This window comes from Protopterus annectens, chromosome 9.part0, assembly GCF_019279795.1.
Source record: "Protopterus annectens isolate FY-2018-M chromosome 9.part0, PAN1.0, whole genome shotgun sequence".
Classification (NCBI taxonomy): domain Eukaryota; kingdom Metazoa; phylum Chordata; order Ceratodontiformes; family Protopteridae; genus Protopterus; species Protopterus annectens.
Window position 1 is genome coordinate 1,343,248,309 of NC_056743.1, and position 17,400 is coordinate 1,343,265,708.

At 43.3% G+C, this 17,400-nt stretch overlaps 1 protein-coding gene across 1 annotated transcript in view; it reads right to left on the bottom strand.

Annotated features, from left to right (window-relative positions):
- The window catches only part of NSD3 (nuclear receptor binding SET domain protein 3), a 4,286,093-nt gene that overhangs the window by 2,948,212 nt on the left and 1,320,481 nt on the right, over positions 1-17,400 (bottom strand). The window lies entirely within an intron of this gene.

Sequence of the window (17,400 nt, forward strand, 5' to 3'; positions counted from 1 at the left end):
ATGCCTTAACATATCTACAAACTACCGCTGTCCATAAGGGTCACAGGCGACAAACCCAGGGGGAATTTGCGATTTCCCACCCAGTGGTCCAAGCTGCATTTGAAAACACTTAGGGAAGAGCTCTGTTTCACATGAATGGGGAGTCTCATAAAGAGAAGGGATAATCTTTAAGGCACATCACTGTCCTTCCAGCACATTTTGTTTACGTCACAGATGAGGGTAGATCCTTAGATCACATAATTCTAGTGCTATCTGTTTTGCGAATGTGTAGCAGATCCAATAGGGATGGATAAGAGAATGCCTTGTAGGCAGGGCATAGATCACCCCTCAGTAGTATGTAGGAGAGAGAGTACAGGGGGACAGGGTTTTAAGGTGGTCTACCTAGGACATGTTCTTTACACCTTGTATTCTTTTACTGAGGAACCTCTGTGGCCACTCCAGCTGCTGCAAGTGCCTGGTCATGCACATGCTGAATGGAGCACTGTACTAGATTATTAGTCTGAGGGCTGAGTACAGTGGAACTATTATCTCCTTAGATCTGAATTCCATGTCCTTACTTATAAGCTGTGCCATATAGAAGGATTTTCTCACTACCACAGACACATATTGATCAAAGTTTAGGTTACTGTCAACCGGAGTTCCCAAGTCCCTTACCACTGGGTCTATTCTTAGGGTAGTATTATAAGTGCTGTAATTTGCAGGGGAGGTCATCTTCCCAAAGGGTACAATTTTGCATTTTTTTTGCATTGAGTTTTAGGCCATGGTTCTGGCGGCACCTATCTGTCTTTGTCAGACCCTCCTGGACGATATCTATATCTTTGTGAGATTCAATGACTTCACCCAGCTTGCAGTCATCAGCAAATTTGGTCAGCCAGAGACCCTCTTCATTTGCCTTTTCTTCAGAGAAGTAAATTCCACACAGGACAAGTCCTGGAACTGAGCCCTGTGAGACACCACTAGTAACAGGTCTCTTGGAAGAGGTGGATTCCACCACCCTAACTTCACGAGTCCTATCTGTGAACTATTTGGATGTCCATTGGGTGACAGAGAATTATGTCTAAATATACGAGTTTATCTACGAGTGAGTTATTGTGTCAAATGCCTTTGCCAGGTCAAAGAAGGCAGTATGTACCTTATTGCCCTGGTCCATGGCTCTACTGACCTTCTCAAAGAAGTCCACTAAGTTTAGTAGTCATAACCTGCCCCTAACAAAAGTGAACTAGAATAGGTCCAGTATTTAAAGATTTCCTATGTCTGTGTTTAACAGGTCCACAATAATTTGTTCCATGGCCTTACATATAAGCTTATAGGTCTATAGTTCCGTGGGTCTGCTGATAGTCAACTTTTGTGCAGAGAAATGATGTTGCAGTCCTCCATTCCTTAGGGACGAAGCCTGTCTGGAGGCTGTGGTTGAACAGAGATTTTAGTGAGCCTGACAGGTCATTTGTAAAGCTATTTAGGAGGCATCCTGAAATATCATCAGAATCCACTGATAGTGTTTTTAGCTCTGAAGAGTGTAGGGAGGACCTGTTCTTTAGTGATTGTTAGGGGAGAAATGATACAGAGCATTTCCTGGGGGGAACTGGGGTGAAATTGAAGCTAAATTTATCGGTCAGCAAATTTGTTATATCCCTGGTTTAGTAAAGGAAGTTGTATTTACTATTAGTTCGACACACTGTTGGGTGTTCCGTTTAAGGTTAGATACACACATAAAAATACCTTACAGTTATCCTTAGACTAAGAAACTATTTTTGCCTTAAAGCTGGCTTTGGTAGACTTAGTCCCGATTTGTTTGTTGAGACTGATGAGGGTTTTTTTTTTCTAACCTGGCTTTCGACCAACATGCGTCTATTATGCATTTTTTGGCAATGAGTTTTAAGCCATGGCTTTGTCACCAGTAATTTGTTTGCGTCAGTCCTTCATGAAGGATGTTAGTATTTTGGGGATTCTATGACTGCTCCTAGTTTGCAATAATCTGAAAACCTGGTCAGCCACATGCTTTTGACATTAGCTTTGACTTCCAAGAAGTAAATGCCAAGAAGGAGCAGGCCAGCACAGAGCTCTGTGCTGCTCTGCTAGTGAAAAGCCTCTGTGGAGGTGGTTCCCCTATCTTAACTTTCTGGATCCTACCTGAGAGCCAGATGAATATCCAGCAAGTAAAATAAGGGTTAGTGCCCAATTCTGTGAGTTTGTTTACAATGCACAAGTGGGGTTTTGTATCAATTGCCTTATCCAGGTAAAGGTAAACAGTATACACTGTTTTGCCCTCATCCATTTCCTTGGTGACCTTTTTCACACAAGTTCACCAAGCTGAGAAGGCATGATCTGCATTTGACAAAACCAAACCGGGTTGGATCTAGTGTCTAATGGTTTTCTATGTCATTAATAATAAAATCCATGACAATTCTTTCAACAGTTTTGCATGAGACTAGTCAGATGTATGGGCCTGTAGTTCTCATGGTCCATTGACAGACTGCCCTTGTGCCACTAATGTGGCAGAAAGCTTGCCAGCAGGCTATGGTTAAATAGTGACTCCGGAGTTCAAGCTTCAGGCTATTTAGGATCCTGGGATATTATTGGGGCAGTGTTCTTCATATTTGTGAGTACCATGATCCAGTATACTGGCACCCCTAGTAAGCAAATGGACTAACTGGTCCAGGGTGTTTGTGTTTACAGTGTCTTAGAACCTCTAGGCCTGCAAGTTTGGCATCATGCAGGATTCCAGGTTTATAGAGGGGTAGTTAGACTCCCCCATGAATATGGCACTGGATGGAATGTAAGTGTCAGCAACAGGTCTAAATATAAGCTATGGGTTTCATTGGTCATATAGGGCAATCTACAGCTTTCGAGGATATGATATGGGACTCAAGGTATGGTAAATTGAACATGGAAAAGCTCAAGCACATCATTCTGCCTGACCAACCATGAGGTATGTCTGTTTCTGATGTAGACACTCCTCCACATTTAGTCCCTGCCTGTGCAGTAGCTGGCCTAAATGTGTGAAAGACATTGATTGCATCCACCGTACGTAGGTGTATAGATTAAAAAGTATTCTGTTATTGTAAAGAATAGTTGTGTAAAAGCTTACCATAACCTTAGATGTCCTTCTCTTCCATGTTGCAGTATTCATAACAGTGGGGAGTTGCTGCCTGCAGTGCCGCCTTCCGGCCAGTATACAAAAGTCTTTGCTTCAGGAGGGTACGTATGACGTCCCTCGTCAGAGCCATAAAACCGACGTTGGGTATAAAGGTGATGTCTGTACGCACCCTCCTCAGAATGAACTGCCACATACAGTAGTACTCCTGTGGGTAGAAGGGTCCCAAGGGAGCACTTAGAATTACATGTAGGCTTCAGTCAGGGTAGTAAGAAGTTTGTGTTTAGTGGAGAAGTGAGGGATAGAAGGGTACTGTCGCCACAAGTCAGCAGGGTATGTAAGCTGTTAAGGCAGAGGGGTAGGTGGAGGGGACTGAATACTGAAAAATGGAAAAGGACATCTAAGGTTATGGTAAGTTCTTACACAACTATTCTATATCCTTTTATTCACATGTTGCAATATTCATAACAGCAGGGAGAGTACCAGAGCTTTTTGGTATGGTTCTGGTTGGAGGATTGGGTTCCCTGGTCAATGAGTCCTTGGAGAATGGACCTGGCAAACCCTGCCCTAGCTCTAGAGACTAGGTCCAGTTTGTAATGTTTGGTAAAGGTGTGGACAGAAGTCCAAGTGGCAGCTTCCAGGATGGAAGCGTAGGCAATTCTTTTGAAAAAGGCAGCTGCCCTGGTGGAGTGAGGTTTGCCTTGACCGTGCAGGGATTTACCATGGCAAGAGTAGCATAAGGTAATGGATTTTGAAATCCATGAAGAGATGGTTTGCTTGGAGACTGCCTTCCCCAGAGCTCTCGGGTGGAAGAAGATGAAAAATTGATCTGACTTTCTGATAGGTTTGGTTTTGTCTAGGTAATACCTCAGTTGTCTGTGGACATCCAAGGAATGGAGGGTAGAAAACCGGTAGGTTAATGGTCTGGGTTTAGTGAAAGTTCATTAACCACCTTTGGCATGAAAGAAGGGTTGGTCCTTAGGGGGAGGCAACCATGAGAGTTTGCATCTCCAAAACCCTCTTGGCGGATGTAAGGGCAACTAGTAGCACTGTTTTCAGTGTGCATAGCTTCAGGGATACTGAATGGGCTGGTTCAAAGGGTGGCAATGTAAGTTTTTCCTAGTACAAACTTCAGGTCCCAAGGGGGAGGGATAGGTTTCCTGGGAGGCCTGATGTGAAGAACCCCTTTGAGGAAAAGTTTGGCCGCCAGTCTGGAAGCCAGAGGAGGGGAAATAGGCAGACAGGCAGAGATGGCAGATAAATGCACTTTGACTGATGAGTATGTTAGTCCTGAGTGAAGCAGCTCACACAAACAGGACCATAGGTATAGAGGTAGTCAGAGGGTCCTATTTTTGTCATTGACACCAGTAGGAGAAACTGTTCCAGTTGGATACATAGTTTTTCCTGGTACTAGGTTTTCTGGCCTCCTGCAGAACATTGAGTACGTCCTCTGAGTATAGCTGTCTGTAGGGGATCAAAACCCTATCACCCATAAGGTTAATTTCAGATTGTTCACCTGTGGGTGTAGTAGGGATCCCCTGTCCTATTCGGTGCGGTAACCTGTGGTGATTGCCCTTGGCTAGTAGGTGTAGGAGGGGAAACCCATGCTGTCTTGGCCAAAAGGGGGTCACCTACAGGATTTTTGGGTTGTCCCTCTGTATTTTCAGAAGGACTTTCTGAATTAAGTTGAAGGGGGGAAAGCATAAAGGTAAATTCCCTCCAAACAGTAGGAGAAGGCGTCCACTTTCCATGCTTGTGGTTGCGGATTCCTTGTGCAGAATTTGGGCATCTGTCTGTTCTGGGCGGAGGCAAAAAGATCTGCTTGTGAAATGTCCCACCTGTGGATTATGTCCAGAAATACTTCCCTGTGAAGCATCCATTTGTGACTTGGAGCAGAAGTTCTGCTCATGAAGTCTGCCATGACATTTTCTGTTGAAGGGATATAAACAGCTACCAGATGAATGTGGAGAGATACTGCTAGGTTCCAGATCTCAATTGCTAGGCTGCACAGAGGGCAGGACTTTATTACCCATTGCTTGTTTATGTCATATTGTCTGTGATTACTTTCAGGGTTCCTGGCTGAAGGGCTGATTTGAAGGTCAGTACGGCCAAGTGTAAAGCCTTCATTTCTTTGATGCTGATATGGTCCTTTTGTCTTGGGTTGGACCAAGTGCCTTGCACTGACCGTTGTTTTTGGTTTGTAAGTAGCACTGCCCCCCACCTCAGGATGGAAGCATCTGTGGATACCTATTGGAGGGGTGCAGGGACCTGAAAGTGGCTCCCTTGATTGAGGTGGAGAGCTGATATCCACCGCTGGAGTTCCTTAAACACTGAAGTAAGGGAAGGGGGTGTCCAGGGGCTGGGAGTGTTGGCCCCAAAGGTTTTTCAGGACCCACTGGATTTTTTGCATGTGGAGTTTTCCAGGGGCAACATGGGCATGAGTGATGCCATGTGGCCTAGAACTCTTAACATTTCTCGAGCTGGCAAGGAAGTTTGGGAAAGAAGGTTTTGGAAGTATAGACAAAGTTCTAATATTCTTTGATCTGGAATAAAGGCTTTCATTTTGTCTGTTCTCATCCTGCAACCCAGGAAAACCAGGTCTTGGGAGTGGATCAAGTGTGACTTTTCGTGGTTTATGGTGAACCCTAACTGAGACAGGGTGGAGATTACCTGTTGTAGATGAAGTAGGAGGACTGGGCAGTCTTGATGAAGAATGAAGAATGAGCAGGTCATTAATGTATGGTATATCTGAATGTCATGGGTCCTGCAATGAGGGGGGCCAGACACTTTGTGAAGACTCGGGGAGCAGCAGAGAGTCCAAAGGGCAAGGTAGAGAATTACAAATCTGAGGTATTTCCTGTAATCTGGGTGAATAGAGATGTGTGGGTAGGCATCCTTCAGATCTAGGGCTACAATGAAAGCCTGATTTGGTATAAATCGTAAGAGGAGAGGTAAGATAATCATTTTGAAACTGGGAACTTTAAGAAAGAGATTTAGAAAGGATAAATCTAGGATTGGCCTCCATGGGCCGTCCTTCCTTGGTACCAGAAACATTCTGGAGTAAAAGCTTATCTTTCTTTGATGGTATGGTACCTGTTCTATGGTACCTTGATCTAGAAGCTGGTGAATGATAGGGGAAAAAGGTGGGTTTGGCTTGCAGGTGGTTGAGGGATACCACGAAAGGGGGGTATCATCCACCAAGTCATGAAGTAGCCTGACTTAATGATGAAGAGTACCCATTGTTCTGACATGATTTTCCGCCAGGAGGGAAGGGAGAGGGTGAGAAGAAGGGAAAGTGGGGTGTTTTGGTGCAAGGGTGGGTAGTCACAGAGGAGGAAAGGGCATGATGGACGAACTGGTTGGAAACCTTGGAGTAGAGCTTTTCCTAGTTTGTCTGCATCCTTTAGACTGTGGAGCAGAGTGAGAAGACTGCCTTCTGACAAAGGAAGGGTTTTGTGGATAATTCCTGTGGTATCTTGGTATAGGAGACACCAGTAGGTGTTTAAGGTTTGCAGTTCTTTACCCTTTTCTTGAAGGGATTTTAGGAGTTCTGCTGAGGCTTGTCTGAACAGAGCTTGATTATCCAGGGGTGCATCCAACAATTTTGTTTGCACATCCATGACTAGGGGTTGTAGTCTCAGTCTCACAAGAATATCACCTAAAGACTGATCCAGATGCAGCAGACTTAGATGAGGCTCCCACAGCATCATAACTGCACTTTACCGAGTGCCTAGTTACTTGGGATGCAGTGGAGAGGAGGGTATTTATTTGTGCTTTAATGGGAGAATCAGGAGCCTCAGACAGTGATATGGAGGCCTTGGTAATGATATCCAGGACATATCTAGCCATGTTTGGTAGTTGAGAGCTCTAACAGCCAGAGTAGAGAAGGTATAGACTTTCTTCCCTATTCTGTCCATGAATTTACTGTCTTTGTCTGTGGGATACAGAGCAGTCAAAGGTAATTGCCTGGATGATTTGTCAGCAGAGACAGCAATAACTGCTGGGTCTGCTGCTGGGTCCCAAAAGAAGTATTGGGTAACCTGAGGGACCTTGTAGAATCGGCCCGGTCGTTTGGTGGTTGAGAGTCAGGGGATAGAGAAGCAGCCAAGAAAGCATCCTGGAAAGCAGGGAGCAAGGGGGGCAGTGCTGAAGAAGAAGGTTGCTCCATTTGTAAAAGGTCAAAGTACCTTTTCTTGGTGTAAGATACTTCAGATGCCTGCCATTTAAAATGCTCCCTCATAAGCTAGAGTGTGTCTCCAAAGGTGATTTCTTCGCCTGGAGACTCAGTAGTAATGGAGTCTTCCTCCTCTGGGATGATGAAATCCTTTGGAGACTCTATTTGGGATTCATATGAAACAGATACATCAGAAGAGGAGTACTCTTCCTATGATATCTATAAAGTATGTAGAGATGAGGGGACTGGTGGGGCCTGTTGTGTCTGTAAGGCCTTAAAAAAGACTTTGAGAAAAAACTTCCCATTAAGGAACTGGTTGAGTTTCAGGGTGTTTAACTTTTGCTTTTTAAGGGTGTAACTGGTGGGGAGAGAATCAGAGCCGACTTCTGCCTGGGTGGAAGTTAAGGAGCAAGGCCCTCCAATAGACTGAGACGTGGTTCCCCTCTGCCATCAGGACCTGATGGCTGAACAACCTCACTGGACCTACTAAAAGTTTCCGCCACCCTGGCTTCCATTAAGGTTCCCGGACCTGGCTTGGAAATAGATGTCTGGAAAGATGCCGGGCTTTCATCAGCCTCAAGAACCTTCTCGGACGCCTGATGCACAGAGTGGGATTCCAGCCTAACTTTCTTGGTCTTCTTCCTCGGCGGCTCTTTGGATGGGCCTACCCCCCTTCCATACCGAGCGCAAGATGTCTGAGTCTCTGATGTTCTAAAGATAATTTTAGTGCAGCAAGACTGCTACGAAGGGTTTTCAGTACAAAGGATTTGCAAATAGGGCAGGATGGTCATGGGCCTCGCCTAAGCAAAAAACGCACTTCTTGTGTGCGCCCTTGTGAGGAATTTGTCTCCCACAAGCACACTTCCCCTTTCTAGCTGACATGTAAAGACTTAGCAATAATCAAAGGTAATGAAAAACCCCAACAGGTCACTTATCTGCATCGTCAGGAAAGCAGTCGTCTGGTCTGGAGACTTTTAACGGTCATCTGAAAACGCGATCTGCTTTCGGAACTGGCGAACAGGAGTCCGGCGTTCACTGTGACAGGAACATTCTGGGGAGAGTGTGTGCAGACATCACCTTTATACCAACGTTGGTTTATGGCCCTGACAAGGGACGTCACACGTACCATCCTGAAGCAAATACTTTGGTACACTGGCTGGAAGGTGGCACTGCAGGCAGCAACTCTCTACTGTTATGAATACTGCAACATGTAAATAGGAGGACATCTAAGGATATGTTGGAAGAGACTGACAGAAAACAGTAAAAAATGTAAAAAAAAGGAAGGATTTGACAGTGGATATAGATAGCAAGATGCAAGCAGTGAAAATGCTTTTAGACCCCTTAGTCTTGTATATAGGTCAAGCATATTTTTATCAACCAAATGAAAATTTGCAGATGGCAATTAAACACTTGAAGAAAGTTGTCCAAGATTGGGAAGAGGGCAAAAGTTAAGTGGAATAAGTTTATTTGCCTCACAGAACAAGACTGTTTAGGGTTACACAATTTATAATGGCCCTTTAAAGTTGTGCAGTTAAGCAATGTACATAACTCAAGATGAAGGTTATTTTATCAAAGTAGAAAAATATGATGAAGATGATGAAACAAAACAGGGAGGCAGGGGAATTTAATAAATAAGTTAACACTGTGAATTTGGATGCAAGTCCTTAGAGAGTATAGTAAAACCACTGAGAATATTAAATTCATAAAGATACAAAATATATTCTAATAAATAATATGGTATGGTAAGGGAGAAAGGAAATTTTATCAATGATGTCTACTAATAGAAGCATAAAAAACAAAATGGGGCTGAAACTTGCTGAAGGGATTTAACATATGAACCAAGGCACTAGCAGCAAGTAAAGCAGAAGGGAGAGGAAAAAGAGTGGTATGAAGCTAAGCAGGTGTCTGGACTGCAGGTTAGAGACCTGCCTTTCCCATCAAGGACTTAGAATACAGACAATCATAAAGGAATAGAGAGGTGTGAAGTGAAAGTCCAGATCTGATAGAGGTTTTAACTGATTCTAAAACAGAAAACTTTGTTGATGCATAAAAAGTGCATAACAATTATAAAAATCAGTCAGAAGTGGTGAGAAAACATTGGGAAAATGTAACAGAAAGGCAAACTACAAAGAAAACAGTGGGAAGCTATCTGCAGGGGTCTATATCAAAATTCCAAAGAGGGAAAAAGTACAGTTTTGTACCTACCATAAATGTAGATGTTCGAGGATCCACATTGCTGCAGTCCTAACTATTGGGTAGTCCGCTGTCCAGTCGGCCCGAATACCAAAGTATGCGTTGCGTCAGGCGTCAGGGTACTAATGCGCATGACCAACGTCATATCCTCAGTCTTTTCTTGCCCCAGATGTCAGAAGACCCTGAAAAGATAAGGCCCAAAATCCAAAAACACCAAACATACCTGCACCAAAAATATGTACAATATATACAAACTCAGCTGAACATAACCTCACCTACACAACCACCCCTAACACAGAGGGGAAGGAGGTTGGACTGCAGCAATGTGGATCTCGAACATCTACATTTATGGTAGGTACAAAACTGTACTATGTTCTTCATTCCACATTGCTGCAGTCCTAACTATTGGGTAGAATCCCAAAGCAGAGGTAAGGGAGGCTGGCAAATCATAAAGAAGCAGGAGCTGATAACATGCCTTGCAAAATGGCTGTTGCAAAACCAGCCCTAGACTTAGAGTAGAGAGGAAGGTGGTAATGCTTAGAGAAAGTATGCACTGAACTCCAAGTAGCTGCCTCCAAAATATCCTTAGTTGCCACCCCCCTTAGAAAAGCTGTTGAAGTGGCAGTAGCCCTAGTGGAATGAGGCCTAATCCCAGCTGGAATCTCCTTGCCATGATGGGAATAACAAAATGCAATGCAAAACCCAATCCACCGAGAAATAGTTTGTTTTGACACAGGCTTGCCCTGAGAACTCAAAGCAAAAGAAACAAACAACTGCTGAGACTGCCTAAAATCCTTAGTCCTGCTCAAGTAGTAATTGCCTGTGTACATCTAAAGTGTGCAAAATCTTTTCCCCTTTGTTTTGGGGATCTGCATAAACGTAGGCAAATGAATAGTTTGGTTTAAAGCCACACTAGAAACCACTTTAGGCATAAAGGAAGGATTTGATACCCTATCCTTATGAAAAATCAAAAAAGGCTCAACCGCCATAAGGGCCTGTAACTCAGAAACCCTTCTTGCAGAAGTAATGGCCAACAAAAAAGCAGTCTTCCATGACAAGTATTTCAGTTCAGCAGTAGCTGCAGGCTCAAAAGGTTGTAGAGTAAGTTTCTCCAACACAAAATTGAGATCCCAAGCAGGAGCAGGAGCTCTACGTGGGGGTCTTATATTCTTTGCCCCTCTAAGAAATTGCTTGAACAAAGGATGTGAAAACAATGGTGGGTCACAATCATAGTGAGCTGAAATCGCTGCAGCATGAATCTTAATGGAAGAGAAAGACAAGCCTTTGTCCAATAACTCAGTAAGATATTGAAGAGCCACACTCAAATTAGGCTCCGAAATCTCCAAATTCTTAGCTGCAGCCCAAAATAAAAATCTCTTCCATTTTTCTGCATACACTTTCCTTGTACTAGGTCTTCTGGCTTCCATAATCACATTTAAAACTTGTTGAGGAAGTTGAGACCTGCTGCCTTAAAACAGAATATGCCAGGCTGTTAGATGAAGAGAGTGAAGCTTGACATTGAAGACAACAGATGTGGAATCAAGGGTAAAGGCCATGGGGGCTTCTTTACCAGACTCCTCAGTAATGGGTACCAGTGCTGCGAGGCCAATCTGGAGCTATTAAAATCATCCTTGGCTTGTCCTGTCTGACCTTTAGAAGCACCTTTGGAAGAAGAGGCAGAGGTGGAAACGCATACACATGAAGATTTTTCCAACTGAAAGAAAGAGCATCCACTTTCCAAGCTGTGTGATGAAACCTCTTTGTGCAAAACTTTGGCAGCTGGTGGTTTAGTGGAGAAGCGAACAGATCTATGTCTGGAGTTCCCCAGGACACTGTCAACTTTTGAAATACATGAAGATCCAGTTTCCACTCGTGGGGATCCATGATTTGTCTGCTTAACACATCTGCTAAGGAGTTCTGTGCTCCCGGCAGAAACCTTGCCTGAAGAGTTAGTTGCAAGCTTAGCAGTCTCCCATAAAATCATTGCTTGCCTGCACAATGGGTAAGAATGTGTTCCCCTTGTTTGTTGATGTACCACATGACAGTTGTGTTGTCTGTTAGAATCAACACCTGCCCTGGAAGAAGTAACTTCTTGAAAGCCATTAATGCAAACTGGACTGCTAACATCTCCTTCATGTTGATATGTAGATGCTGTAGTCTGGCAGGCCACTTGTCTTGTATCCACTTTCCATTTAGATGAGCTCCCCAAGCAATGTCTGAGGCATCTGTCGTTAGAATTTGACTCGCCTCTGGCCGGGTCACAGAGAGTCCCTTGTTTAGGTGACATTCCTGAGCCCACCACAAAAATTCCTTTCGAATGCAAGGTATTATTTGAATGACAGTGTCCAAATCCTGGCAGTGCTGTGTCCATACATTTTGAGATACCATTGTAGCTTCCTCATATGCAGTTTGGCATTGGGAAGCACCAGAATACAAGATGCCATGAACCCTAAGGCTTGAAGGACTGTCCTTGCAGTCAGCCCGGACTGAAGAGATAGTTGATGGAAGTAACTGGAAAGATTCTTTTGTTTGTCCGGGGTTAAAAGGCCATCTGGGCTGCTGTATTCAGTCTCACACCCAGAAAGCACATGTCTTGAGAGGGTACTAGACTGGACTTTATTTCGTTCACAGAATACCCTAGGCATCTTAGCACTGCTATGACATATTCCAAATGCTGTAGAAGGTCTTCCTTTTCTTGAGCCAGAATCAGGCAATCGTCCAAGTAAGGATAGATTTGAATTCCTTTTAGCCTGAAGTAAGCTATCACTGGAGCCAGAACCTTTATGAATACTCTGCGCAGTAGATAAGCCAAAGGGCAATGCAGAGAACTGATAATGAGAATTTCCAGCTGCAGATACTTTCTGCAAGTTAGTCTTATAGGCACATGAAGGTAAGCTTCCTTGAGATCTAAAGTTACCATCCAGTGATTCTTGCCCAGCAGAGGTAAAAGCTGTTGTAACGTCAACATTTTGAACTTGGGAATGTCCAGATAAGTGTTGAGGATAGATAAATCCAAAATTGGTCTCCACGTGTTCCCCTTCTTCGGTACTAGGAACAGGCGAGAATAAAATCCTAGGCCCCTTTCTGGCACAGGAACCGGCTGAATGGCCCCTATTTGGAGCAACTGAGAAATTTGCTTGTGAGCCTCTTGTCTTTGTAGAGGAGGAATGTCTGGCATGCCTTTGAAAGGAGGCAAGGTATGGTAATAAAACCTGTAACCGTGGTGAATGATATCCAGAACCCATTTGTCTTGGGTAATTAAATCCCAATTTTCTTTGAAAAGAGACAGTCTTCCTCCTAGAGGTGCCGCCAGGCGAGAGGGTACTGGCAGCTGAAAGGGCAGGTCATTGGGTGTGCTTACGAAAGGACTGACCCCTGCCCTCACTAGAAGTCTGAGCAGGTGAACTCCCTGTCCTAGGCCTAAAAGCATCCTGAGCTCTGCGTCTAGACCTACCTCTAGACTGGGAATCATAAGCAGGATAAGTCCATCCCTTAGCAGGCCAATTTCTACTAAACTTCGGAGGCTGCACCTGCAAAAAATCCTTAACAGTTTGCATAGACTTAGCCTTGTCCTCCATCTTCTTTAAAACTGCTTCCACAGGCGAACCAAACAACACATCAGACTGTAAAGGAGCATCCAAAATCCTTGTCTTAACATGCTCAGCTAAGTTCTGATCTCTCAACCAGGCGTGCCTGAAGAACAGAACCAGTGGCAGCCACCCTGGAGGAGGCCTGCACAGCATCAAAACCACATTGCAAGGAATGTTTACCCACCTGTTCAGACACATGAACTAAATCCTGCAACTCTTTACAGTCAATACCTTCCAGAGCATCCACCTTTGATTTCAACTGTGAAAGAAGATAATTCTGATATTTTAACATGTGAAACTGACAATTCAACGCCCTCATGGCTAAAGTGGAAGAAGTATACACTTTCTTTCCCCATCTATCCAAAGCCCTTGCCTCTTTATCAGGAGGGACAGGATTTTTAACAACTGAGGCCTTTACACCTTTAGGCCCCTGAGAGACAGTTTCGGGTCAGCCCTAGGACTCTTAAAAGATACTTATGAGCTTCAGGCACCCTATAATACCTATCCGGTTTAACTGGAGCAGGAGGCAAAGAATCAGGATTCAGGAAGCCTCTGCAAAAACATCTTCCACCACATTCAAAACAGGAGGTATAGCTAAAGGCCTATGCTGGGGTAAAACAAGAACTCCCTAAGCCTTTTCCTGGAATCAGAGAAATCTTGGCCTTCCCATTTAAAATGCTCCCTCATGGAATGCAAAGTCTCTGAAAATGAAAAATCCTCAGGAGGAGAAGCTGAAGGAGTAGAATCATCCACATCAGAATCAGAATAAGTAGGGAACTCCTGCAAGTCTTCAGCCGAAGACTCAGAAGCCTCGAGCATTGCTCAAAACTCTCAAACTCAGGTTCCACCCTAGGCCTCTTATCAGGAGGGGGCATAGAACCCCTTATCATAGTAATCAAATCTTCTGCCATTTTAAGCATATGTTTCTTAGGCAAAGACCCTGAAGCACTAGGAGAAACCCCCACTGAAGCAAAACTTGGCCTGCCCTTAAGGAAGCCTTGGGAACAGAAGGAGGCCCTAACCACCTTAGGAAGTGAGGGAAGAACAGCCACCTGAGTAGCCCCTCAGCCTGGACTACTTCCTGAGAGGAAACATCCTGTAACAGTAAAGTCTCTCCCTGAGACTCCAAAGAAACACCTGGCAAAACCTCTGGCTCCACTGAGCCCTCTAAAGAACCGACGTCTGGGACTGTCGGTTCTTCCCTCTAGGCTTTGCTGTTTTGTCCTTGCGTTTTTAGCGAGCCGGCGCCGGAGCATCCGGCGGCATTTTATAGTTACAACGCTTCCCAAACACTAACCTGGCACAGTCTAACCTTCTCTTAATAGTGCGTTTGTTAAATCTAGCACAAGCTGCATCCAACAACGTCGTGCTCAGGCCCTAAACAAGGTATACACAAAGTATGGTAATCCCTATGAGGTATCTGTTTCCCACAAGAAATACAGTTATTTACTTTTTCTGACATGCGGTTAAATACTGAGGCAAGAAAAACCAAAATAATCCTTCGGGGTACTTAGCCAACTTTGATTCGGTCTGAAACTCTGACTTCAGAAACTTTCAGAACGCCAACCTGCACTCGCAAAATTGCTTCTGCATCGGACCATGCGGCAAAAGACAGAGGATATGGCGCCGGTCATGCGCATTAGTACCCTGACGTACTGGCGTCAGTCTAATGCGCCCTGACCGCCAGCCATATACTTTGGTATTCGGGCCGACTGGACAGCGGACTACCCAATAGTTAGGACTGCAGCAATGTGGAATGAAGAACATCGTTGAAACCTAAATATCGAATGGTGAAAATAGCGAAGCCCCGGAACATCGAAATCTTACCCAAGATTTTGGTGGGTCGTTCCATGGCTTCGCTATTTCCTCCACTGTGATGCGAGAGTTACGGGCCTTAGGGTTAGGGTGCGGGTTAAGGTAAGTGGATAGTTAGCAATGTATGTATGCTGTAGTGTAGGGTTGTGTTTTGTTAACTGTACGTGTGTGTATTAATTAGTTTGTTTTTGTATAGATTCGTAGGGTATGTGTGCGATAGTTACGGACCTTAGGGTTAGGGTGCGGGTTAAGGTAAGTGGACAGTTAGTAATGTATGTGTGGTTTAGTGTGGGGTTGGGTTTGGTTAACTGTATTTGTGTGGTTTATTTATTTTGGTGTGCTTGTGTTGTGTGTATGTTTCTCGGAACAGCAAGTTTTTTCCCTGGGAAAAAATTTGCTATTCTGAGCGTTCGGTGTTTTCAATATTCAAAATTCCAAGTTCAAACATATGGTGTTCGACATTTTGGAATTTCGAATATATGATATAGACCCATCTGCAAGGCTCCCCAGGAGGCAAAATCATGAGGCTTTAGGATTTTTGTAGACTGAAGTTTTTTCTCCCCAGGTAGATTGTAAATGTTGGAGATATGACAGGAAAGAGAAAGGAAACTGGAAACATGTTTTAAAGAATGTAGCACGTTAGTGATTTTAAAAGTTCCCTGCATGATACATTAACAGAAACATTGTGGAAATAAATAATAGCAAAAAATAATTCTTTTAGAAGGAATAAAGAATCAGAATTGCCTAATATAAGGCCTTACTAAGCTGAGTGCTACTAGCAGCGGCAAAAAAAAAAAAAAAGGAAATCAATGGAAGTTTTGAATACTATACAGGAGACAGAAAAACTAGAGGTGGGATCTTCCGAATAAGGAAGGAGAAAATTTCATACAAGTAAATAAGAGCTGTGTGAACAACATATGCACAATAATGTTCTGGAGGAACAATGAGGACAGGGACTGAGCAATGTGTAATGGAGTGAATGAAAGTTATTAAAAAGTGAATTATGTATAGTGCATATTAATAATGGAAACTTATTACAGTTAGCTTTCTTTTCTAGTTGTGAATACAAACTCATGTTGCAATTTTAAATGTGAGGATTTGCAGATGTTTAAAGAAATTAGAAAAGTTAAAAACGTCTCAACTGCTTAATGGATTAGGGAGGAGTAGAATTTTGAAGGTGATAAGAGTTTTGGGAGCCATAACTAAGAGCAACTCAGGAAAAATATCCCCTTGTCCACACTAACCAATGCTTTAACACCATAACCTCTGAAGTGTGGAGGGCACTTTCCTCATTTTGGCTGTTAAAAATTCCATGTTCCATACTGAAAGGATCTACTACATATTTAATGTTAATTTTTTACAGATATACATAGGAAATAATATTAATATCAATTCATCACATGGCTCCTTATACATTTGAAGTAATATATATGAACCATGACAAGTCTCCTAGCTGAAGTCGAAAGCTGATAATTTACACTGTGAAAGGCAGTATTCAATACCTTAGAGATGAAGGGCATAAACCTCATTATCATACATTAAGGAACAAAGGTGTTCTAGTCACTGACACCTATGCTACACTGCAGAGGTTACAGAGAAGTTGGTTTCCACAGTGTTAGACATGTGGTTATCAGTTACGTGTCTGTAGAGGGCATTGTCTGTCCTAGACGCGCTGGCAAAGGAAACTGCCAAAACCACAAATTATAAATACTACTCTTATCAACTTAGGAACTTGCCAAAATAAAAGGTTTTGTGTCGCAATGCATTTTCTTAATGATATGACATCTGAAATTCAAATATATGTCATTATTTAGAGAATTCAATGCTCACTGATTTGCCAAAAAAACACAATTTTATGAGGAACAGACCAAAAATACAAGGCAAAAATCTGGATATTCTGTGAAAATCTGTACAGTTGAGAAGTATGGGACTAATCACATGTGACATGGTCTAGGGAAAGAATTTACCACAAAAAGGGTATAACCTGTGCCTGCCTTCTATGCCATGTGCCTTCTCGCAGGGATTCATCATAGTTTCATGTAAAAATACTTCACTTTGGTGCATGAGCTGGGCACTCTCTCAGCAGCTGCCATTCTGCAAGACTTAAAGTAGGCCTACAACTTCTCCCTCCATCACAGTGTGTCCATATTAAAATGGAGGCAATTATGTCAGTGGTTCATCTTCATGCCCCACACACATTATAGACAATGCCAGAGTAGGTCTTAGAGAGTGATCTGGAGGCCAAAAAAACACTTAAATGGCCTACATTTCTTAGGTATTAAAATATTAACATTTCTGATTAGCATCAGCACAAGTATTGAACTGTGCAGCTGTCAAGAAAAAAAGTAAACATGCTAGGCACACTTTCCTAGCCCAGAGCATACACAGCATACTATGCATCGGGGAGAAGATGCACACAGTCCAAACCTGAGTGTGGAAAAAAAAATAGTCAATTAGTCTGGGTACTGCATTGGAGGAAATTCCAAATGTTAATCCACTGAACAGGACTTCCAAATACTTTACCAGCAATTATA